The sequence below is a fragment of the Cryptomeria japonica genome, chromosome 8 (genome assembly GCF_030272615.1).
Source record: "Cryptomeria japonica chromosome 8, Sugi_1.0, whole genome shotgun sequence".
Lineage (NCBI taxonomy): Eukaryota > Viridiplantae > Streptophyta > Pinopsida > Cupressales > Cupressaceae > Cryptomeria > Cryptomeria japonica.
The window spans coordinates 492855123-492882823 of record NC_081412.1 but is presented as its reverse complement, the minus strand read 5'-3'; the positions used below and the strand labels follow the sequence as shown (position 1 = coordinate 492882823).

General features: G+C 33.0%; 1 long non-coding RNA gene across 1 annotated transcript; it reads left to right on the top strand.

Moving 5' to 3' along the window:
* Positions 1-1840: 1840 nt before the first annotated feature.
* LOC131857990 (uncharacterized) lies at positions 1841-7534 on the top strand. Its single transcript, XR_009358819.1, has 5 exons — positions 1841-2044; positions 2738-2837; positions 6641-6921; positions 7092-7166; positions 7309-7534. It is a non-coding gene; the product is annotated as an uncharacterized LOC131857990 (long non-coding RNA).
* The last annotated feature ends 20167 nt before the right edge of the window (positions 7535-27701 follow it).

Genomic DNA, 27701 nt, shown 5'->3' with positions numbered 1-27701 from the left:
TCTTGAAAGATGGTGGATTGGGGTGGGCAAGAGGATATAGTTGGGAGGGAGAGGGAGATACTTATTAACATCGTCACAACTAGAATTGTGAATCGTGCTGAAATCGAACGTCGAAACAAGAGGTCAGTAAGGTAATCTCTTGAACTATATCTCCCTCCCCCCCCCCTCTCTCTCTATATGTGTGTGTGTGTGTGTATTATTCTCCCTCTATATCTCTCTATCTCTATTTATTTATCTCCTCTATCTTTATCTCTCCCTCTACCTCTCTCTCTCTATCTTTTATCTCCCTCTTTGTCTCTCACTTTATCTTTATCTCTACCTCTATATTTCTCCCTCCCTGTCCCTCTTACAAGACCTCTGTATCTATAAAAAAATTCCTCTCTATATATTTATATCATTATAACTTTATCTTTGTACCCTTATGTATCCCTTTCTCTACCTATGTATATCACTTCTTATCCCTATCTTTAGCTGTCTACCTTTCCCTATCTTGTTCTATCCTTCCCTATCCTATTTATATTTATGTATTCCATCTATATTCATTCCTCTCTCTCTCTCTCTCTCTCTCTCTCTCTCTCTCTCTCTCTCTCTCTCTCTCTCTCTCTCTCTCTCTCTCTCTCTCTCTCTCTCTCTCTCTCTCTCTCTCTCTCTCTCTCTCTCTCTCTATCTTCCTCTCTATTTCTATCTCCTTAACCCTCTCTCAAATTTCCTTCTTTATCTCTCCTTTCTATCCCTATCTATCCCTAGCCTAATCCTATTAGTAATGGAGCCCAATTATCTTTCTATTTCAAAGGTTTTGCTAAATGACCTACCAACTGACCTCATGTACCTCACAAACGTATGCAATAATAGAGCAAAAAATTTCAAAAATAATAGAGGTTACACACCTCTTTGGTGTACCCATTGCACACCAAGGTGAAATTGCTAGTCATAAATAAATATAATATATTTCAATATACATTTATTAATACATTGATATCAATATATTTTATATTTCTTAATTATATTTAAAAATATAATCCATATACTTGATAAAAAATAATATGTTTCTTATTTTTATAATTTTAGTAATATTTACTTCTCATGAAACTGCTTTTTTAGATAATTATTTGTATAAAATTTCAAACTTTTATAATTCTTCTCGTATATTGCTAAAGCTTTCTAATATATAACTATGTCATTTTATAGACACCTAAAATTAATTAAATTAATATTTACTTAATTAAGCCTACAACATAATTAATTGACTTAATCGTGTTATCCTCATTCCTCTCAAAATCAATTAAATCTAATTTAATTAATCTTGTCACTATTGTCCAATAATTAATTTATTTGATAAATTAATTATTCCCGCATTCTTCTAAAGTCCCCTCCAATAATTATTTCCTCTAAACCCACTCAGTTAATTGATTCTAATTGATTAACCTAGTCATGTGATTCCTACAAATCATTTTTCCTAATCCCACTCAACCTAATTAATCCATCTAGAATTTCTCATAATCATGCTTATCATTATCCCTCAATTTTTAATTCCCACTCATGACACATCAACATTGAGTCTCTCAAAGAAATTCAAATTTCTTTGAATCCCTCAATGCATCCTTATTTTAGAATTTTTAATTCCTCATATTTGAAATTCAAATTCTTCCCCCCTTTTCCCAAGGAATTTTATATTCCTGTTTATTTTCCCAAGGCACCCTTGATCCATGCCTTCTATCTAAAATCAATCTCAACCCTTCATGATCAAATCAATCTTGGCCCTTCATTGGCCTTCTCCAATTTATAAATTGGAGCCTATTCTCCTCACAAATCAACCACTTCTCATGCATTGTCATGCTACTCTTCTCTCCTCTCTCTTCTTTCTTCAATCTTTCAATTCAAATCCATCCAATAATCCCATCAAATCCATTAATCTTGTTGAGCAAAGGAGATCATTCCACATCCATATCAAGCAAGGAGCAAATCAAGTGGAGCATCAAGGGCACATCCTCATCATCCATCCACTTCATCAAGCTCAATCTGAGGGAGAGATAAAAATAGCAAGGTATAAATGGTTATTCTTTGTTTTTTATGTGTTTGAATGCTTCATTTGAATACTAGCCATCTAATCCTACCTTGCTACTTTTTCCCCTTTTCATTCTTGTCTTTAAAAAATTATCTAAAACTAAATTCCTCTATTATTAAATCTTTGAACTAATCTAAATGCATCTCTTATTTTAATGGCTCCAGTATTTTCTAACATCTTTATGAAACTATTAAATATGGTGGCAACAAATACAAAGTTACAAATGGCTTTGATTTCATTCAATATAAGAGTGCTAAGACCAATTTTTTTTATTGTATATCTCATGGAACCAAATTGATGGTACCAAGAAATCTAGTTGGCCTAGTAGATCATATTAGAGATATTATTTCACTACCAACACATCCCAATCCTTATGGGGCTATCCCACATTAATGGTTCCCACTTTTGCCAATGAAGGAAATTGGCGAAGGTGGAGAATTTTTTGGGGGGGGGTTCGAACCCACCATCAGACACGGGTTCAATCGAACCCCAGGTGGGTTTGCGGGTTCGATCGAACCCCAGGTGGGTTTGTGGGTTCAATCGAACCCTTTAAAATATTTATTTTTAACGGGTTCGATCGAACCCATTTTTAAATTGTTTTTTCAAACTTCTATATAAACTAAAAACGATAGTTAAATTGTCATTTTCAAACTTGTATTTTTCTGTGTCCAGAGGGGGTTAGAGCGAACCCGACGTCAACACCACGTCACCGTGTCCTGTCTGCAGCAGCCAGGGCATCTCACCTTTCAACTTTCGACCTACATTATTTCAGGTGCACAAAATAACCCTTTTTTTTGTTTAATAATGTCTTTTTTTATTAAATTTATTTAAAAATTAATAAATAATTTGTTTGTTAATTTATTTTTTTAATTAAATAATTGTATATTTATTTTTTTCAGCATTTTAGAAAAATGTTTGCGAATTTAATGTTTTGATTTAAATTTGTCAATTTGTTTTTAAAATTACATAAATGTATATGTATTTTTTTTTCAACTTTTTTTTAAAATGTTATGAAAAACTTAGAAAACTAAGGTAGTAAATTAGAACTTGGAAAAACATTAAGAAAAACATTAGCAAAAAAAAAATTAGAAAGATGTTACAAATCTAAATATAATAAATTAAAACATTAGAAAAATTCATAAATTTAAATTTAAAAAAACATTATAAAACTTAGATAACAAATTTAAACAAATTAGACAAAATAAATCCTCTACAATGTGACCCCTTTTCACATCCTATTACACACACAACATGACCCCTTACGACCCCTTAAGACGATATATGCCCCTGATGACACTATACGTCCCCTTAGGACCATAGAGGATCACATAGTGGACCTTAAGGGATCATATGTGGTCCTAAGGGGTCACACATGTGTTCTAACACATGTGTGACCCCTTAGGACCGCATGTGACCCCTTATAAAAGCCTATTGTGTACGACATACTCCTTAGTCCATTACATAGTGTCATAAGGGGTCATATGTGGTCCTAAGGGGTCACGCATGTGTTAACAAATGTGTGACCCCTTAGGACGACATATGACCCTTTATAACATCCTAGTGTGTACGACATACCCCTTAGGATCACATAGTGTCCTAAGGGGTCATATGTAGTCCTAAGGGGTCACGCATGTGTTCTAACACATGTGTGACCCCTTAGGACCGCATATTACCCCTTATAAAATCCTAGTGTGAATGGCATACCCTTTAGTCTATCACATAATGTCTTAAGGGGTCATATGTGCTCCTAAGGGGTCATGCATACGTTAACACATGTGTGACCTGATAGGACCACATATGGCCCCTTATAACATCCTATTCTATACAACATGTACCCCTTAGGATCACATGGTTCCCTAGAAGGGGTCATGCATGTGTGTTCTAACACTGTACATGTGTGACCCCTTATAACATCCTAGTGTCTATGACATACGATCCCTTAAGATCACATGTACAGTGTCCTAAGGGGTTGAATATGTGGTCCTAAGGGGTCACGCATGTGTTCTAACATATGTGTGACCCCTTAGGACCACATATAACCCCTTATAACATCCTAGTGTACATATGGCATTCCCCTTAGGATCACATAGTGTCCTCAGGGGTCACACATGTGTTCTAACACATGCATGACCCCTGAGAACCACATATGACCCCTTATAAAATCCTAGTGTGAACAACATACCCCTTAGTCCATCATATAGTGTCCTAAGGGGTCATATGTGGTCCTAAGGGGTCACGCATGCGTTAACACATGTGTGACCCATTAGGACCACATATGACCCCTTATAACATCCTATTGTTTACAACATGTACCCCTTAGGATAACATAGTATCCTAGAAGGGGTCATATGTTCAGTAATAAGAGGTCATGCATGTGTGTTCTAACACTGTATATGTGTGACCCCTTATAACATCCTAGTGTCTACGACATACAATCCCTTAAGATCACATGTATAGTGTCATAAGGGGTTGAATATGTAGTCCTAAGGGGTCACACATGTGTTCTAACACGTGTGACCCCTTAGGACCACATATGACCCCTTATAACATCCTAGTGTACATACGACATTCGCCTTAGGATCACATATTACAGATTTAATAATTTTATAATCATATGCCCATTACAAAAATACAATGACATCTATTTTTTTTAGATATGGAGTTCAATAACAAACAATGTCAAAAAATTTAGAGAAGTTACATTCCATTTTGTATCAATGCCCATGTTTTAGTAAACAAAAAAATTAATTTTGATATACACAAAAATATTTATACGTTACAATAAAATATAGGTCTAATTTTTTTTGTTATTGACTTATAAAAATTATATATCATGTTCTTGAATTTTTTATGTATTTGATTTAAATGACAAATTTATATATGTTTTAATTTAGTAAAGTTGTATGTATATATCTTTAATGATCTCTCTCTCTCTCTGAAATTAATGTTAGATCTCTCTCTAGATGTCATGATTTAAATGATCTCCATCTCTCTCTCAAATTAATGTTTTAATCATTTAAAATGTATGTATATGCAATCTATATATAGATAAATTTATATATGTTTTAATTTAGTACATGATGTATATATATCTTTAATGATCTCTCTCTCTCTCTCTCTCTCTCTCTCTCTCTCTCTCTCTCTCTCTCTCTCTCTCTCTCTCTCTCTCTCTCTCTCTCTCTCATGAAAATGATCTCCCTCTCTTTGTCTCATTAATGTTTTAATAATTTAAAATATACATGTATATGTGTGTGTGTGTGTGTGTGAACTTCACATGTGTACATTTTAATTTTTAATGAGCTCAAGATTAACGATCTCTCTCTCTCTCTCTCTAGAATTTAACTGATTTTAATTTTTAATGTTTTAAATTGAATTCACTTCATGTGTGTGTGCTTACATATTTATTTTAACTTTATGACCTACCTAGATAGATGGCGTCCTAGGATCCACCTGCACAGGATCCTGATCAGGAGTCACACATTGATGATATAGAGCCTCCACACCAGGATCCCTCATTGCCCGACATTGCTACCATTTTCCAGTATAGTGATCGTGAGCTGCATAGGTTGAGGGTCATATTGGATGACCCCTGTACTGATGGTGTGTACAAGAGTACATGCACATCCATTTTTGATAGTTTGCAGACATTGAGGGACCGCTTAGTTTCCCACACCTCATTCTCACCTGAGGTTATAGAGGATATTTATAGATAGTTGAGGAGTGAGGTGAGGGGTCCTGATTCTTTTGCTAATGTGGTGAGGGTGGTCTCGAAGGAGACCATCAAGGAGAGATGTTTTCCACAGTATTAGGAGAAGAGTAAGGTGAGAGGATATCAAGTCATGAGATGTATCGACCCACAGGTTGCATCATTGATTTACCCATGCTTCTTAGCTGCCCATGGTCATTATCCTAATAATGACTAGATACCGTTATACTTTGCACAAAAGGTATTTGTTGAGGTTCATTGTCAGATGAAACCAAACTACCTTGATATTCCAACATATTATGGATAGGGGAGGGGCAAGATTGTTGATAGAGATGCATATCGTAGGCATGATAGAGCTCCGCCTAGACACAGGGACCTTGTTGGCAAGAGATTTCTGACATTAGTCCCAACCCTCACCCCCATAGTAGATCATGTTATGATTGCTTCTCAGAGAGAAGCAATTGATAGGATTGGACATATTGCATCATCAACAACCACCATATCATCTGACAGGCTGGGCAAATATATGATGAGTCAACCACATTCGAGATCATCCATAGATCATGCATCTTCTAGTCACGGGGTGGCTTCAGATTCAAATGATCAGTATATTACTGTTGGCATCCCCTCCCCAGATGAGGTAGCGGCTATAGTAGGAGGTGGTAGACATGTACAGATGTCACAGTATTTAGTCGAGGACCTGTTACATTCTTACCATTTTATTTCATCTTGACTTGGGATACCATTGGCTATTGTTAGAGAGGAGATTCTTAGAGACGGGCAGGCTACTGCTGCATCGACACATACCCCGAGGCAGTCACAACATTCTCATCACTCTACTCATGCTCTGGGCACTGACCCACCTATAGATCACTTTGTTGTTGCAGAGGAGGAGATACGAGTTGATCAGGTCCATATCATAGATGAGGGCTTGGATTCATTTGAGGAGTAGCTGCAAGGTTTGAGCCATACTGGATTTATGGATATGCTACTACAGTCAGACACTTCATCCACGATGTTTGGTCATCTAGTTATACCCTTACACTCCTCAATCATACATACAACCAAAGAGAGATATGCAGGCACGAGTGATGTGGTTGATATGATCAGAGGACATTATCAGACTATACAGCCTACTCCTGATACACAGGTATGTACATACATGTGTTTAAATTTTTACAAGATGTATATGTTGTAATGTATGATAAATCTATATATAGATCATTTAATAAATAATAGAAGTTAATTTGTATCATTTAAATTGATCGTGGACTAATCCTTAAATACATACATATATATATATATGTATATGTATAACAGTTAGCTCATGTCACTCCTAGCTTGAGCTCTGAGTGTGTGTGTAGGAGCGATTCTTTCGATGTTGTTAATGGACAGGTTAGTTATGGTTTTTTGTATATATGTACATGTATGTATGTGTGTTATAATTTATATTTTAATTTTAATTTAACTCTAGTTGGATTTGATGTATGTGTCTAGAAATCTATATTTAATATTTATATAAATTCTACTTTTGTAGGGGTTTATTTGACATCCAGACTCTCACCAGGACTCTCCCTCAGATGGTCGCTCTGTTCGTGGCCGACATGATGCATGTTGATTTGTTGGACTTTATAGCTCATTTGTTAATCTTTTTATATATACGTGTACATTTTAGACTTTCATATTATATATTCATGCATGTATGAAGTTTAGACTAGATTATACTTTATATAGTTTGTGTTTGATCAGATTATATATTTCATGCATGTATGTTAGATTATGTACTTTATACAGTTTTTGTTTGATCCTAGATTATATATATCATGTGCATGTATGGTTAGATTATACTTTATATATGTATAGTTTGTACATTTGATCCTGGATTATATATCTCATCATTTGTATTTAGATTATATATGATCATGCACACATGTTAGATTACTTGCACACTTTATATATATGATTGAATGCACATGTTCTCTAAAAATTTTCAAATTTATATATATATGTGACTGAATTTACGTGTACATGTAGATACATTTAAAATAGATTGATATGTTTATAATTTTAATTTTAATTTTAAATTTTACTGCATGTAACATGTATACAGTAGATATGCATTAATTTAAAAGAATTTGGAAACAATATATATCCACTCTATTGTGCAAGCCATGAACAATATAAAAATCACACTTGTTCATATCAAATGAACAAACTCAAGTTAATGAACATATTCAATAATTTAAATTCTAGGTGTACTTATAGGTGTACTAAATAGTTCACACCATGTACTTCTAGGTACATGCTTTAAATAGTTCACAACACATCACTTAGTGGTTCAGACCGCTCTTCAATTATTACACACATGTCCTAATTTAATATCAAATTTACACATACATTCTATAATTTAAATATGTATTTTTAATTAAATTTACACGTGCATTTTTAATTAAATAAATACATGTCCTAATTTACTTTACATACATGCTTTAAAATTATTTTAACAACTTACAAATTACATATGCATACATGCATTTAGAATTAGATAGACTATATATCCTAATCAACTGCATACATCGGGCCTTAACACATTTTCAACTCATCCACATGTCCCAATTTACTTTACATATGTGCACATAAGTATTATTTAACATACATACAAATTAACTTCATACATCCTAATTTAATATAATTGAAATTTTCATATTTAACTAAACAATATATGGTCCACACAAGCCATATATATATATATATATATATATATATATATATATATATATATATATATATATATATATATATATATATATATATATATATATATATATACTTTAATGAACATAAATAATAATTTATCCAAGTTTCAAAACAAGTTAAGTTCTAATTTATCAAGTATTAATTCAATTCATGGGTTGAACCACATGTACTTTGGTTTACTAAATAGTTCATACCACATCAAGTGGTTCAGAACGCTCTTCAATAACACTTAATATTTTCTCATGATCTTCACTATCTAGTCTCCACTTTGGAGACCGCCCGTGACGTGGAACTATTTGAAGAATTAGGCCAACAACAATGACCAAGTGGCTATACTAATATACCTTGTTGTCAATTTGGTATTCAGTGAAATGAATCCCATGTTGAACAATTTTAACTTGTTTGAAATATGTCCCTTGCACTACAACTGAGCCTGCATGTACATGTATATAAGAAATGAGAAATTAAAAATTTGCATGTAAGCGATTTGTGTACATATAAAAATGAAAACATGTGCAGATGTGTGCATGTTTAAAATAAATTTATTTAAAATAATTTAAACGTAGATTAAATCAGTTCAAACCTGTGAGAAAGGACATTCCATCAGTCATTTCAGATTTTGTTACCTTCTCTCTTTTGTGCAACACGATAAATAATAACTAACACCTTCTATATTTCCATCTTCTGCTATGACTGCAAAAATATCTCCTGCAATTTGAAACAAGTTAAATAAATTTAAAACATCATGTACTTGATTTAAAACTTATATATAATTTATTTACATGTACACAACATTTTTTAAGGAAATAAATATATATAATTTAAATATATGTGTACATCATATACCTTTTTTAATCAATCCTGAAATATGATCATAATCACCATAAATCAAAGGAATGTCTTCAAAGATTTCATCCTCATTTGAATCCTTGTATGTGTCAGAAACACCTAGTGACACCGATTTCGATTCACTAACATATCCAAGCTCTTGGTTCTTGCAATCAACATAGCTTTCCAAAATGCAATATGAATAAAAACATGAATAATCCCTAGTGTATAATGTCCATGGGCAATTATCTGTACTCATGACAAAATGTAAAGATCTTGTCCTCTCCACGCTCTTGCATTCATGCATTGATCTTCTATCCACATCTGCAAAATGTACATGTGTACACTAACATATATGTAGATCAAGCTGTTAAATTAAAACATTTGAACTAGGAACATTTTTAAAATAAAAATAAAAAATTAAATAAAACACTAAAAGAGAACACGTACTAGTTATCTCCCAAAACACTCTATATGGAATGGGTCAGTATGTTCTCGATGATGATTCACCGGGATAATTAGGTTGATCAAAGTGTTTCTTACACCATTCAACAACATCATGTGCATCATCTATACGATCTCCTGTGTAATTTATTTGATGCTTTCTTAGAGCACGTTTGATACAAGCTCCTGCACCATCATGTTCACCCTTTCCATGACCACTCTTAAAAAAACTCCAAACATGTGATATTTTGTCATTTCGATGATATCTACATAGTGCATAAAATGGCCTCGAAGATTTGAATTGTGTTGCACATCCATCAGACTAAACAAAATGTTTAACTATTGTTATGCCTCTCTCTTTCAAATATTCAAAAAACTTCTTAAAGCAATGTTGTACAAAAAGTGTGTCATGCTCCTTATCATCACTGATATAGAAGTGGTACTCTTTCTTAATGACATGATTTTCAAATGTACTATCAACACCATCCAAATCCATCTGTGCATGTCGATAACACACATGCACCAAAATAGTGATTTTCTTTGAAAAGTAATACTTTGATTGAATCTCTTTTTGATGTGCAAAAGAGTAATTTTCTACAAAGTCCACTACGGATAGAATAGTTCCAAGTGGGAAAGTGTCTCTTAATATTTTAAATTGCTCTGCTTGCCACTTGGCAAAAAAACCATGGCATATGTATGGTTTTATCAACTTACGAAAATTTTCCATAAATGTTCCAATAGGTATTTCCTATTCTACATAATCTAACCTTGTAGATTCCTTCCCAAATTTTGTTTCAAATTTTTTGTACTTGTAACTCTTGCAATTTACCATCTTCCTCATATCAGTATCTTCATCTATCAAAGGTAACTTAGCCAAGTCTCCACATGTTCCACAAATTCCTTTTATGCAATTTATTTGACCGGTTGCATTATCATCTGATTTATCACATAAGATGGATGCTATGAATTGACTTGTTCATTTAGGAGGGCCTTTTTCATAACCATCACTATCTTCTCTAATCTTTCAAAGCACCTGATAGTATAGATCAAATTCGATGTGATAACGACAACAACAAGTTTCAAAGACTTTGTTTACCTTCACATAATATGGCCTTAACCATTTAAACATGGTTTGTCCAATCTTTATATGAGGGCTTGTTTTAGTAAACAACACATACAATTCATGTTTTGTTGTGTCTATCCAATGTTTTACATGGAGATCATAATGATCAGGGCCAATCCTTTGTTTGATAACATCTCTACTGTTTGATGAAGGACGAGTATTATCATTCCAAAAACTTGTCACAAAGTTCCTAACAACATCTTCAATTCTATCAGAACGAGGAGCTCTACACATAATTACCAATTCCCTTCTGAGGTAGTATCATCCAAACTCTTTCTCCTTTTAACATATTTTGATATTTTCCTTCTACTAAAACCAAACGTGGATGATAGTGAAGAGATTTGTCTTTTTTGAGGCAATCTTTCATTTACTAAAGATGTCAACATCACTCTTCTTGAAATGGTCTTATCTACTGTTCAAGATTTTTTACCAATGTTCACCAAACCTTTCTTAACATTATCAATAATATATTTTTGTAGCCCAGATGTTATCCTCTTTTGACTTGTTGTATCTATACCCAACAATTTCAGTGGATCTATTAAGTCTTTACGAGTAAGTACAATTGATAACAATTGAAATTTCTCTAGTGTAGTATCAAGATTGTAGAAATAAGACATTATTTCTTTTGCACTTTTATTCATTGACCTCCTTTTAGTATGTCTTGGTTCTTCATTGAGACGTTTCAACTCATCAAAATTCATTTCAAGTAAATGATCTAAATTTTTATAAGAAATATTTCTCTTCACCTATTTAGCTAGATCCACAGTATGCTCATCCATACCGGTGGTAGGAGGTAAGGAGTCTAACCCCTCTCTTTCAACCTCCATTGGTTCAACTTGGGAAAGCTCCTCCCTATGTTCATCAACTATATTGTGTTCTTCAACAGGTTTGTTTGCCTCGACTGCCGCTTCAAAACTCCCTTCTTCTCGATCCCATTCTGCACATAATTTAAGATGACAGAGAATATTTTTAATGCAACAAAATTCCAAGTTTAATTTGAAACCAAATTTTCAAGACATTTAGTAAGACCTTTAAAAATTATGTCATAAAAGGTGGACTATTATGTCATATTTAAGACCTATTATTGCATAATAGACCTCCTAATATCACATGTAATAGGTCCTAATATGATCTGCATAATATAGGTCTTAAGGGGACTCTTGAGTATAATGTGAAATGTTTTTGCATACGTCAAGTCATATAAATAGAACCTATTATAACATAATAGGTTTTAAATTAATGTCACATTTAAGACCTATAATCACATAATAAGTCCTAATGTCACATAATAGGCCTTATTATTACTTAATATGACCACGTATGCAAAAATATTTCATATTAATATACTTGACTCCCCTTAAGACAGATATATTATGTGATATTAAAGGACCTATCACATGAAATTAAGTACCTATCTTAATTTATCACATGTACCTAATAGGCCCTAATATATCATAAATATAGACCATTAATTTATCACATGCGATAATAGGTCATTAATTTATCACATATACATAATAGGCCCTAATATATCATAAATATAGACCTCTTAAGGACTAGACTCAAGTATATAATGTGAAATGTTTTTGCATACGTGATCATGTTATTAAGTCACAATAAGACCTATTATGTCATAATAGGTTCTATTATATCATATTTAAGATAGGTATTATCACAGATCATAGGTCTTAATATCACATAATAGGTCCTAGTATCACATAATATAGGTTTTAAGGGGACTCAAGTATAATGTGAAATATTTTTGCATACACTTGAAAACAAAGAAGACACAATGTTTGTTTGTTTGAAAGTGTTTGATTGTTTTGATCGTGCAAGCACAAATCCTAGGGCTGGACGAGACAGTAGTTGTTGAATCTCACTTGGTGGGTTACCTCGAGCTACACAATTTAGAGCGGATACTTAGGTGCTCAACCCCACTAGCTCCCCTCCATGAAACTGACTTCTCCGGGGCAGCCAAGCACCATTCCCCATGAAAAATCCCCGTGGTGAACTTTGTATCTCGACTAAGAACCGTAAGAATATGAGCCGCTTCAGAGGTCCGACCTCCCGCACCAACAACTAGAAGGTTTTTGGCTTCTAACACAAAATATGTCTAGTAAGGGCATCCATTCGGGTGGCTATAATCAGTAGTGTGTTACACTCCGTTAAATGGAAGGCCTCCCAGCCTTTTGAGGTTGCGCTCTATAGGATTTATGGGGAGTTATAACGTTGTTATAGCAACATGTAACACCCGTTGCTTGTAACTTTCGTCACAAACATATTTATTTATAGTGGCTTGGAAGAGCTTGGATTTAGCTTGTTACCACTTTGGGTCGTTCCCTCTCACTAAGCCTTAAGGGCTACTCGGGAGGCAGGCCCCTTTCTAAGGATAAAACAAAAAGAGCCTATTGCTGAAGACACAAAAGACAAGTTTGTTAATTTTAGAGCACCAATTGAAGTGTTTGCTAAACTATAAAGACACATGGTTTCAAAATCTAAATTAAATTATATATTTATGGACTATCTAAATTAAATTATAAATAATAAATGGGAAAGAGAGGGGTCCTAAAGATCTAAATTTTAAATTAAAACCATGATCTATTATAAATGGACTTAAGGGGGGGGGAGAAATGTCAATTACACAACAAGCAAGTTAATAGAATTTGAAATTTGCAAATACACATTATTTCAAATTAAAGCATAATTAATTTTAATTAAAACGAGATTATTTTTAATCCTACTATTTCCAGTTAATTTAATAAAAATAAAATTTTAGAATTAATTAAGATATAATTATTATATAAATTAAATTAATTTAATTAATATTATTTAAATTATTTTTCATTAAAAATATTAGATAAAAAATATTTAACTAATACTAACAAATAAACACAATTTTTGGTACGTAATACATATAAAATTAAATAGAAATAAAAATAAAAATACATACTTGCATCATGATATCTTTGCCTTCTTCATTTTCGATATCTTTGTTCCATTTTGGGAGAATAATTCCTTGAAGTCTTATTTTGCCTTCTCTTCTTGTTCCCCATGCTTTTAAAATAACCTTCAAATATCTTCAAATTATTGCCTTCAAAATAATTTTCAAATGTCTTCTTTCATCCAAAAATGTGAATTATTTTAATCATTTGTGTGTTAAAAAATGAAAAAAATTATGTATATTTATACGACTCTACTAAAATGTAAAAAAAAAAAAAATTAAGTTAGCCAGGGTTCGAACGAACGCCGATGGTTAGAAAAGGTCAGGTTTGTTCAAACCCGGTCATTACATAAATGTGCACATCATAATTTTGTCTGTGGGTTCGAGTGAAGGGGGGTCTGCTCGAACCCTAGCGAAAGGGGGTCCACTCGAACCCCTTAGGGTTCAAGCAGACCCCCCTTCGCTCGAACCAGTGTTCATTCGAACCCTCTTGTTAAAGGTCTCTCGCAAAAATTTTTAGAGTTCTGAGGAATTTTTGCCTTCAGAGCTCTGGTTCAAGGCACAAATGAAATAATCTTGATAACCCAAAAATATAAGATGGTAGTACTTGGAGCAAGCTTTCCAACGAATATAATTTTATTACATTGTGAATTTATTATGTTCTTGTTGTTTTTAATTTTATGGAATATTTGTTTTTCACTGAACATGAACTTCTTTGTTCAACGCATTGGGAAAAATAGGAAACTAATTTTTAAAAATTCTGAAAAATATCTATGCCCCAGGTATTGATGTCTTCTTTCTAACAAAAAATAAATAAATTTCGATATATATAGAACAAGTTACGTGTTCAAACTTAAACCTATGTTTGAATTATGACTAGTCGGACTTCAAAACTTAATAAAATGAAAAATATTCAACATATCACTATCAAAACAACTCCAAGCCCTGGATATTGATGTTACAAACCAAAATTCAAAAGAATTGATTTTTTATCATTTATAGAAAAAAAGTTATGTGTTTCGGGAGGCACATCACTCTTAAAAAATGTAGTTTGTTGTAAAAAACTATTTTTCGAGGGAGATGGAGAAATTTAAAAAAATCCTTCAAAAAATTTTGAAAAAAATATATATATAATCTATAGACAAAATGCTACAAATCACTAATTTACATCATCTTCAAATTTTTAATAGTTTAAAAGTTATAGTTCTCAGAAGTTGAAGATTATTTTTAAAATGTTCATCTCAGTGTCAAAAGTGGCAAAAAAGTGGGAACCATTATTGTGAGTTCACCCTATGGGATACATATATTTGATAGTCTCTTAAGAACCCTAGACCAAAACTAGTCAAACTTTGACATGACCATTCTTGTCAAATATAACAGATCTATGAATTTTCTATTTACACATATAACTATATGTTGTGTCTATCTACAATAACCTATCTCATTTATTCCCAAGCCTTGATGATTTTCTCCTATACAAAATGAATTCAATATTGTAAAATGATTCAAATTCATTCAGTTTAAGGTGATAAGTGTGAGATTTTTTATTCCACACCTTGTGACATTAAACTAAAATTATTGATATATATATACATAAGTTGGTAAATGTTATTGTAGGTATTATTTTGTTGCCCATGTGTCGTAATCTTTTTAGTTTCATAGATATAGAAAAGTCTCTTAGGAGTTCTATGACCAAATAAGGTGAAACTTTAACGAAATCATTCTCTCCAATCACAATACCTATTAATGTTTTATCTATATCTAAAGATATATTTTCATTCATCTATAATAAATTATATCAAATATTATCAACTCTTGATTGTTTTCTCATAATGGAAATGAACCTAATATTACAAAATTCTCTTTGTTTGGTGTAAGTATGTTATGAGTGATACTATTAGTCCTTCACCTTGTGTAGCAAAAAAAAAATGTCAACATATTCAAGAGTGCTAGTTCTAATATTAGTGGAGGCTCCAGTTTATTTCACATGTCCTTTTGGGTTGCATGGTTCTAACATGTTCTCTTAAGAGCCTCAAGATTGAAAAGGCATAAAACCTAATGCGATTATTCTCATAAATCATGGAGCTTATGAATGTTCCACTATCCCTATATGTAAATGTTGGGTCCATCTATAGTAGCTCTTATCTAATTTTTTCTCGAATCTTAATGGTTTTCTCACAATGACAATGAATATAATGCTATAAAATTATTTAATTTAATTTAATATAAGGATTCTATGAATAATATTTTTATTTCACATCTTGTGAAATCAAAGTAATAGCACCGACACATCCAAGTGTGGTTGTTAATTCTATTGAAGGTGCAATTCTACTAGCCACATTTTTTAATCATTTTTACCTAGAAAGATATGACAAAGCTTCTTAAGTGCATTATGACCAAAAAAAAGGTCAAATTTTGACATAACTTCTTGGAAACCATGGTAGAAATGTTTTTTTTTCTACAACCTACAACTTTATGTTGGGTCCATCTATAAAACATATTATTTTTTCTCAACCCTAAACATATTTATATATTTCCAATAATTACATTGTCATAAAATGCTTTAATTTTGTTTAATGTAAGAGTGCTAAGAGCACCTTTCTTGATTCCATACCTTGTCAAACTAAAAAATTGGTGCTAAAACATTTGAATGGGCTATTAGATACTCTAGAGTTATCATTCACTACCAATCCATCTTGATCCTTCTAGGCTACATGGACTTGACAAAGTCTCTTAAGCACCTTAGGCAATAAATGCAAAAAAATTGGCTTGGTGGTTCTCACATGGACTTGACAAAGTCTCTTAAGCACCTTAGGCAATAAGTGCAAAAAAAATTGGCTTGGTAGTTCTCACATATCATTGCACCTATGAATTTTTTTCTACACCTAATTTATATGTTGGGCCCATGTGAAATAATTTACTCATTTAAATTTCTTAGATCCTAATGTGTCTCTTAGCACCATACTAGTAATCCTAGCACATTTTGTGTGGGATAATATATTATATTAGAGGCATTTCTTATTTCCTAAGCATATTGATCATCTTAGGATATTATAGATTGATGGCCTTCCTTAAGTAATCGAATTTAAATCTCAATGCATTACAATGAAAACAAGTTAAGTATTTTATATTATACTTGAAGAAGACTTAGTAAAACTATAATCTTTTACAAATTGCAAACACATTTCACAACAAAAAAAAATTATTGAGACAAAGGGTAATGCTTCATGCTAGTTGGATTTTAATAGTAACAATATAAGTGATACAGTACTATATCAAAATGATGGTCTAAAAAATAAGATGACATGGTCCCTTTGAATCATCTTCTAATTCTTATCATTAACATTAGAGATAGGTGCATTAGTTGAAATTTTCATCTCCTCCTATTGAAAAGGATGAAGAAGTAGATTAAACTAATAATGATGAATATCATTTAGTCATATTTTATTAGTTCAATTTCAATTTTTGGATTGGTTTTCAATTATTTTCTTCCCTATGGAACCTCCTCTACTATATATCTTCTAACATTTTATTTTGTCATAAGTTTCTTTTTTAATCCTTTTTTTTCTTTAATTAATTTTTTATCCTTTATGTTTCATTTTTATAATCTTTTTTTATAATTCTAATTTAATAATTTTTTTCATCAATAAAAATAAATAATAACACAAGTTAATTCTAAATTATATCTAATTTTGGAAATCAACATGAGTTTTTATTTATAATTTAATCTTTTTGTCTGTTTATTCATAGAATTAGATCCTTGTTTTGCGATCCTTTCTACTCCTTCTTCTTTAAAATATCATGTCTACATCCCATTTCTTCACTTTCCTCTTCCTGATCATTGATCATTGAGTGTAATCTAAAACATCTATGTAAAAATATACATAATGCATCTAGAATACTTTTTCATTTGAATATCATTTATTTATGCAAAATGAATCTAGTTATAACAATAAATCATAACAAAATTTACTTGATGACTCATATGTTACTATTTACTAAGTTGTCATTAGTTTTATATCCAAAGTCATCCTGTATACTCTAGTCGGTTAATACTACCGGAACATTCAGTCGGTAAGCACTAAAGCAGTCGGTTACAGAAGATAGAAGTCACAGAGTCCAGTATACACTGAGCTATCTACCGAGTAACACTCTATGTCTACCAAGCAGCAAAAATGATATACCGAGTGAAAACGTGTTACCAGATTCATTGAACCTGGACACATGTGTGGAAACGTGTTACAAGATCAAGGAACAAAGAACCGTTATCACATAGGAAATTGCACTTCTAGATTGTGTATGATTTTGAGGACATCTATCCTATGAAATAATTTCTAGGGTTATTCATTCAATGAATCTTGTTTGTAAGATCGATGCATGAACATAATCACCATCATAAGAGATCTATTTATACAACATGAATTGAGGATCAACAGGAGAGAAGAAAGCAAGACATATGTGAAAAGCAAAATCATGGGAAAACATTGAGTGTTATGACTGTTGTAGATATTCAGAGGTCACCGAGAAGGATTTCAGAGAACAGTCAAGGAACAGAGTAAACATAAAGGTTTATTGAGTTATTTTATGGGTTACCGAGGTATGCTATAAGCAAGGTAATCTCATTTTGATCACATAGAATCTGCTATAACATTTCAAACGTAAAGTTGCAAATATTTGTAAAGATTTTATTGTAATATTTTGAGTTGCAAGAAAAACCTTTAACAGGGTAAAAGACTCTAACAAAGTCTATAAATTGTAAAGACTTTAACCAGGTGCAACATTTAGTTTAAGTGTTGTAAAATCATTTAGCAAGGTAGATCTAAAGATCTTGATACTCCTAACAGGGTAAGCTATCAGAAATAGCTAAACATGTAGCTCTAACCGAGCAACCTTTATTATTGCAGTAGTGAAGTTGTGGGTGCCATCCCCACCACAGTTTTTCTCTCTAACCAAGAGTTTCTGCATAACCAAAATATATGTGTTATGTTATGGAGTGAATCATGTATGATTGTTATTTATTTGTTTTAGCATTATATTATGTTACATCAGTTTTTGGTTTATGCTTAACAGTAAAGTTATTGTTGAAGAAAAGATTCGAAGTACTGATTCACCCCTCCCCTCTCAGTACATTAGCTTTCCATATTGGGCCTAACATCATACCTATATAATAGGGAAGATTTTTTTTGCAATAATTCTTGTTAATATTTTTCTACTCACCTTGTCTATTTAGCTTCACAAGGTCATCATTTTGTTTTATAGGTCTTTAGGGGGTCTAAAATCATGCTTAATAAAGACACAAATCACTTGCAAAAGGTTATAGGTACAAAATGATCAAAAAACAAACTCTCAAAATTTTCCAAGTCTCATGTCGTTTTAAAAGGAAAAGATGGAAACCTCTTCTTTTTAAGACTTTAGGGTTTGTAGGCATTGAAGTTTTCTTTCTCCAAGTTTGGCACAAAAGTTTCACTTTTTGCTACTCAATATGACACATTGCATAATGAAGGAAAGGTTCCATGGTGCATTACATTAAGAAAGGTAGATTTTAGGGGGTTGTAATAGGTCATTCCCATGTCCCTAGGTGTCTCCAAGATGAAACTCTTCATGGATTCATTCTACACTTAATAGGTATTTTATCTCATGAAGCTTCCATAAGATGATCACTATTGATGGCATTTCAATCAAAACTTCAAAGGAAAATAGTTCTATTATCCTTGTATATGCATTGAAATCATTGCATTTTAGAGTTTTAGTAGGAGAGATTATAGAGAATCTTAAATGGATAAGTGTAAGTTTATATGATAATATTATGTTGTGCATTATGTGACTTGGAACAAAGAAAGTGGATGCATTACAAGTCAAGTTACAAACCTATTTGGGATAGTAGTCTATAGCCAATCCTGCTATGTTTAGTGAAGTAAAATCTTAAGTGTTAAAATATAGTGAGAATTCATGCATTAAATGTATAAAATCACCTTCAACTCATGCATATTGGAAGGGCATGACAACTTGATAGGACCCATAAATAGATAGGTGTAAAGGATACATTTTCAAGAGACTACCAAACAGTCTAGGACAACAGCATATTGGTAGACAAAGCATAAAATAGAAATATCACTATCTATGATATATACATCATTGTCTACCTATGTCAAGTGAAAGATAAATAAGGGAAAATCCATTAAAAGGAAGTCTTCAATGAAGGCCATGAAAGATGCTAAACAACCCTAGGTGAAGTCATAGAAAAATGAAGTCATCATGCAAGAACTATGAATAGTGAATGTGGTTGATAATTGTAGATTGGATTGTCTATAATAGCCAAGACCTTAAAGGCATGTTTATCACTTTTAAAGGATCCCAAAAAAGGAAATCACATAGGATAGGCATTACACATGACAATAGTGTAATTTTAAAAAAGTGGAAATAAAGATTTTGTAGCCTATGATAATCACAAGTTAATATTCAAGTTAAAAAGTATGAGTATATGATATTATTAAAATGATAAGTAATCCTTGACCATGGAAACACATGTACCCTATGACATGTCAGAATAGTGACCTACAAGGAAAGGATATGAGAATCCATCATTTTGAAGTCTTCAAAACAATACAATATCATGCAAGCGGTTAGATATATATATTGGCAATGGCAGTGTTCTCAAATGGGTGACAAGTGGATTTCAAACTATAGTGGACAGTGATTTCAATTGGGAATAAATATTGTTCTATTCTTTTGGACCAAGCTAATTCAAAGCCAACAATAAAAGAATGGATAATGTTGTCAAGAAACTAGTGACATATTTGTATTGTCATTAGAAAGACTAGTTGAGCATATGAGGGGTATGTTTAAGATTAAATCATACTTACTTATATAGGGACTTAAAAAGAGTCTAAAGATAGTCTATAAGGTTTGGGATCATTGTTTGAGATTTTCAAATATCCTAGAACCTATGCAATCATCAAAATTCCTAAATGATCTCGTCAAGTCACGACTATTGGGGTTTTGAGAAGCCTCCAAATAGTGAAGACCCTAATATTTCTTAAATCCCTATGTGAGCTTGGCAAAGACCTTGTGAGTTCAAGAATGATAATTAGATGAGAAAAGACTATGTGAATGTTACCAAACAATCAAACTCATAGTCCATAGTCTACTATTGGGAGGGAATTGTCTCTTTTGAAGATAGTACATGTAGTCCTTAGTAGTATAATGTATTAAAGAATATATAAGATTGTTGGGAGAATAAAATAGAGTCCTCATGCAAAAACTTGTCAACAATGAATGTAGTTTATTACAATCTTGTTTATCTAGAGCATAAAGGAAAATGGACAATTCATAGGAACAAGTGCATAATCCATTGGTAACAAACCTTCTTCATATGCTAAACTCATGGAAAAGCATGCACAATGAATAAATGAATAGTGCTAATAGTCATTTTATGAGCATGCAATAATGCAACAATGGATAGGTCTTTATAATAATACCATTATAATTTGGATTCACAAGTAGGACACCAAACAAGAAATGTAAACACTAGAAAACCAAGGTTTTTTGAGGGGCATCCATGATCAATATGAGTCTATGAATGACAAGATAAAAGTGAGAAATTTAAGAGACATTTATCATACTCTTAATGGAAATTGCATTTGATTAAATGTGTCATGAATCTTTATATAGTGATCAATAATATGTTATGAAGAAATAATAATTTATAGGTATATGGATGAACGAAAGACGATCTATGAGGATTGTAGTGTCATAGGAAATCTTAGAGTGAATACTACATATAAAAATAATGAACAATCCATGAAAGATCATACTAAATCCATAATGAGATTATGCCAAAATCATAATAAATAGGAGATATTTTGCATAGCAAGTGATAAGGTGTAAGCATCGCATTAAACCCAAGTGAATAGTGTTCCATGATTTGATGATAACCAAATGAGACATCCATAGTCTGGTATTTATTAATAGTTCTTTTAAGCTATTTATATTGGTACAAATGAATACCATAATTATGTAATGAGAAATACCCTTTGACAATCATTGAGAGGATAATCATTAAGTCATAAGGGTAGTCTATAGGGCATAGTTTACTACAAAGAATTCATGGAAAGTGTTCTATACATAATAGTTTTGAAAAAAGTAAAAGCATCTTACATTATAAGGGCAACAAAGAGAGATCTTTTAGTTGGATAGTCATAATACAAGGATAGTGGTATCTTCAAGGAAGAGGTAAGGTGGTTTCAAATTCTTAAAGGAGATTTTAAGACGCATTTACCATTCACAATGCACAAGAGTCTTTCCCTATGCCTATTCACCACTCACAATGTACAAGAGTCTTTCCCTATGCCTATTCAAGGTAGTTGCAAGGAAATAAGAGGCATGCTCCTATATTCAACCTATAGGTAGTTGTGACAACATCTTCTCATCTTGCAAGAATCTAGGAAGAAAAAGTAGCTATTGAGGCTTTTCTTGGTGTAGTTCCAAGTCTTTAAGATGCACCTTCCAACCACTTTGTACTTGTATGTCACAAAGAATTCTTATCTATAGAAAAGTTAGGCCTATGTTTTTAACACCCAAGTTTGAGGTTTGACCAAGCAAGCAAGACAAACATCTTTAGTTATTCCAAGACTATGTGTCATAGTTTGCTCGGTTCCTCTTGGATGTGAAAATGGACACCTACTAAAAGAAAAAATAGTATCGTATAAAAAAGGAGCTTTATTATAATACGCTTATTATCATCTATGAAAACTTTTGAGCTTAATTTTCTAAGAGAAATATTGTATATATTTGTTTTCTAATACAAAAATATTTTTTAATGAATAAGAGCCATGTTTCTGCCTTCTTAAAGCTATGTTTTCTAGCATTTAGGCACATGTGCTCATGGAATTGTAGACTAAAAATCTATCATCCACTTACCTCATATTCCCATGTTGTTGCTTAAGTGTGTATTTGTAATACCAGTGATGGCAGCTAATTTTCTAACACTTCCTGTATGTGTGCTGGATGTTTTCAAACTGTTATGTTTTTTTGGTTTTGAAAGCTGGCCCTCCTCTTCAGATTACCTTCTGAAGGTTTTCATTCACTTGAAACTTGCTTTCGACGGGGTATTAAATCCTGCAAGTGAAAAAGCTTCCAGACTTATCCCTGCTAATATCATTGTGGTAGACGTAAATTGAACAAAAATCACAAAATGCCATTGCCATACACTACTTACCTCAATCTCCCTGCACTATGTTGCTGCACATGAGAGAACGAGACGTAGTCTCATGGAATACGATTATTGCTGCGTACAAAAGACATGGGTGTCCTCACGAGGCAGTCACACTTTTTCACTGTGTGCAACAAATAGGTTTCCAACCTGATCGGTTTACAGTTGCTAGCATTCTCCCTGCCTGTGCCAAAATAGGAGCTTTAGAACAGGGTATGGAAATTCATAAAAGCATAAAGGATACAGGAATTTTGTCGGATGTTGTAGTTGCAACTGCCCTGATAGACATGCATGCAAAATGTGGAAGCATAGACAAGGCAGGCGAACTGTTTGACATAATACCTCAAAGAGATGTGTTCTCGTGGACTGCAATGATGGCAGGCTATACCCAAAATGGATTTGTTGAGAAGGCTTTAGAAACTTTCAATCAAATGCAATTGGCAGGTGTAAGACCAAATTCTACAACCTTTGTCAGCATCCTTCCTCCCTGCGCCAAAATGGGAGCTCTGGAACAGGGTATTCTCTTTGTTAAAATATCATCATAGCATTTAGAAACATTTTTCATATCATAGAATATTCTCTTTGTTAAAACATCATCATAGCATTTAGAAGCATTTTTCATATCATAGAATATTCATGCTAGGCTAGTATATCATGATAGGATAATGTGTTAATTTTTTATCATGTCATTATCTTCATCTTAAACTTAATCATCATAGTTTTAAGACATCATATAGATCTTAGAATGCATTCATGCATGTAGATCAAATATCACTCGTTCTTGGAGTTGTCATTCCTAAGTCACTTGCTGAATGATCTGAGAGCAAAACATTAAATCTAGGGATCTTGTGAGATAGAAAACAATGGGACACCCCTTGGGAAGTTAAACTAATCCAATTAGTTCATATACTTGCACCAAGAGTCTCATTGGTTTGTGGGTCTTTTGATCTTGATTTATTTGTTTTGGTCACCACATTTTCCTACGTACATTTCTGGTGCCCACCATGGGGCACGTCCCCAAAAATAACATCGTTTTTTGTGCAGGTTAAGGATTGCAAGCACCCTAGAACACTCTTTTAGCGCATTTGGAACATACTGTAGCGCATATGTGGCCAACTTTAGCGTTCATCGCACTGTTTAGCGCATAGAAACCATTCCTTAGCACATAGAAACCATTCCTTACTGCATTTAACTTTATTTCTTGTGCGTGTTCTTCTCTTCTTTTTTTGCGCATAGGAGTATCAGTATAGTGCATTCAGGGATTAGAGTAGTGCATAGGTGTTGCAATTTAGCACTTTTGCACTATACTGTAGCGTATTTGTGTGGAAGTTTAGCGCGTGGCTCTGACAGAGAGGAAAAATTTGTAGTTTGGAGTCATAAAATTTAGGCTTGTGAAGCCCACCATATTTTATTTTATTTTTCTAACTTGTGTATTTAATTTTTCTAGCTTTTTCAAAGTTGGCTAAAATTAACTCATTTTCTTTTCAAGCTAAAAAAAGAATCTCATTAAGTTTCATTTGGTGAAAGAATCTCACATTTCAATTTAAGGGTTTAAAAAGAATCAAATTTGCAAGGTTAAAAATAACAACTTCACATTTTCCTTCTTGCAAGTTAGGTTCACACTTCAAATTTTGGGGTTATAAAAAGAACAACAACAATCTTTATTTTCTTGCAAAGGTTAAAATTCACAATCAATACTTGTATGCAAGATTAAAAAGAACAATCCACATTTCGTTTTGCAAAGCTATTTCCATCTCAAAGCAACGTGCATTATTTTAAGTTGACTAGGATTTCATTTCCTAGATTAAACAAACAAATTGTTTTGTGGGACTAAAAAGAATACCATGCTTGTTGGAGCAACATCTCCAAATAAGTATTAACTAATCATTGCTTTGGAAGGATAAAAAAGAACATTGTTTGCTTGTCTCAAAAGTGGTAGGTATATGCTCTCCCCTTAATTGGGTGACCAAAAAACCAAACCACTCTTTTATGTTTTCTTTTACTTCAAGAAATTAAATCCTTTAGAAGGCTTGCCCTCCCGAGTTGCCTTTAGGGCACCATTAAGGTCGGTGAGAGGAGAACGACCTAAGTGGGAAATGACTTTATTGCCAAGTGTTCCAACCCACTATAATCAAATGTGGAGGCTGATCAAAATCCCCTCCAATGATTTTTCTCAGTGATTAGTCTTCCCCCAATATCTTTAAGATATGTAAAGTCTTTGTTCTAAAGGTTGGGAAGCCTCCTGAGGGAGTTTATCACTGAAAACCGAACGAAACCCTGATTAAAAACCATATAATTAGAAGCTTTTAGCTAAGTCAGTTACCAAACATTGGCAATATCATAGTGCAAGGGTGGGGAAGAATCCACCTCCAAGATCGCTCACCATATATCTTCCAAGATAACTACCCAATTGTGAAACAATTCATTTTGGGTTAATTTCTGGCAAAAGACAAAAAAATGAGTGCCCCCTAGAGGGTGACAAGGTTGTTTGAGCTGACAGAATATTGAGACTAGTGGGCTATGATATTGTCAATGACCCTTGAATAAAGAGTCTGCTTGATATGTCTTTTTGTAATCCAAACCAGTGAAAACATCCTCAAAAGAACATACACTATTTGTTTAACATAGACAAATTTGCTATCACTTGTATCTGCTGTGTTTTCAAGTCATTTTTCATAAAATCATCCATCAAGTCACAAAAGTTATTTCTCAACATCACATTGAAAACATCAAAACAAAATTATCAAGATAGTTAGCGTGTAGGAGCAACATCCTAGCACATTTTAACCAAAAGTTAGCACTTTCATTATTCACATTAGTGCATGATCAGTATCATACTAGTAAAAATTTAGATAGCGCTTGTCAACATCACTGTAGCACATAAGAGCATCAACCTAGCACATCCAAAGCATATTATAGCACATATATACCAAACATCAGCGCCTCAAAGGGACATATTGGCACATAAACCTATTCAACAATTGTATTGTCAAACAGTATAAAATAGTGCATTTGAGAGGCAACATAGCACATCTGGAACATTCTGTAGTGCTTTGAGAGCATCCTTTAGCGCTTCAGGTCTTTGTTCTAGCGCATGGTCAAAATTAGTGAAAAACAAAGAGCAAACCAGTCACCTTGTGAAATTTTTATCAATAGTTTCGGATACCCTTTTAGGTCCTCTAAACAAATACAATAACGAAATATTCAAAAGGGGACCATAAGTGATAAATTTCTGAATCCAATTAAGCACTCTTAGAAAGAGTTTTCAAGTCTTCAGCTATCTTGAGATCAGATTGCATCCAACAAAATTAAGGAGTATCAAGACAGTGATCAAAGGCTCCACCATCCAACGAATCCTATCAAACCAATACCTAGTTAGGTTCTCAAGTTGTCAAATTAAGTTTCTAGGTCGTGAAACTTGACTCATATCATTTGGCACACTTTGTTTTAGAAGCAAATCAAACTAAACTTCTACTTGACGAGTAAACTTGAGTTTCCAAAACAAAGTATCCATATCCAAATATCAACATCAACATTGATCATTTGTGTATGACCACTCCCCATATTTTGAGAAGAAGTCTTCATCAAAAGACTAAGTTGAAGAAGAGACAACCTAGTTCTAAGGCACTTATCAAGAGGAATAAATTTCTCTATATCAACTGTCAACTCTTTACATCACATCACGCATTCTTGCATCATATGAGGTTGTATATCCAAGGAAAAACCAACGAAATTGACAAAGAACTTTTGAGAAGTAGGGCTTACATTCAGAAAGCAGCATTCAATGCCTTAACAGTGGACGAAGGATTAACCCCGCTTTGTTTCCAAAGTTTCTTATCACTTACAACGAGGCTCGACTTGAGCCACCAACTCCACCAAGAACCCCAATAGAAGAAGAAGAAGAATTCACTAGAGTAGAGATATATTAATGCCCACTATCACTTGATCTCATAGAAATAAGAAGGAATCACAACCAGAATCAAGTATGAGTCATAGACTATCCAATCCTTTTGATGAATATGTGAATATGGGAGAAACAGAGATCACTGATGAACTTCTCCAAGAATGTCAAGAATATGCAGCTTTCCAAAAACTTGTAGAAAGACTTATAGAAATGGATAAGAAAAAATATCTACTCATGCTACCTAGCAAAGGAGTCAATATTCTAGAGGATTTCAACACAGAAAACTTAAGGAATACATATGAGAGAATTTCAAGAGCAAGAGCGAGAAACTATGCTTATCAAGAACAACAAAGAGAAGTAGAGACACATGATCAAGAAAATATACGCAACCAAGATCACACCCATGAACAAGACAACACTCATGAACAAGACCATGCCCACAATCGAGACAATCTTAATGAACGAGGGGAAGCTCCCCATAGAAGGACAAATGCACCCCTATCTGCTCTTAGACAACAACTCCAAACACTTCAAAGACAAACGCAGGACATGCAACAAGGGACCATGGTACGATATTCATTAGATGACATTTGTCCTTATCCTTTTGATAGGAGATTGAACATGGTACCTTTTCCCCCAAATTTGGATATACGAAAGTATGACAAATACGATGGTAAGAGTGATCCTCATGATAATGTTCAGGAATTTTGTACCATGAGCTT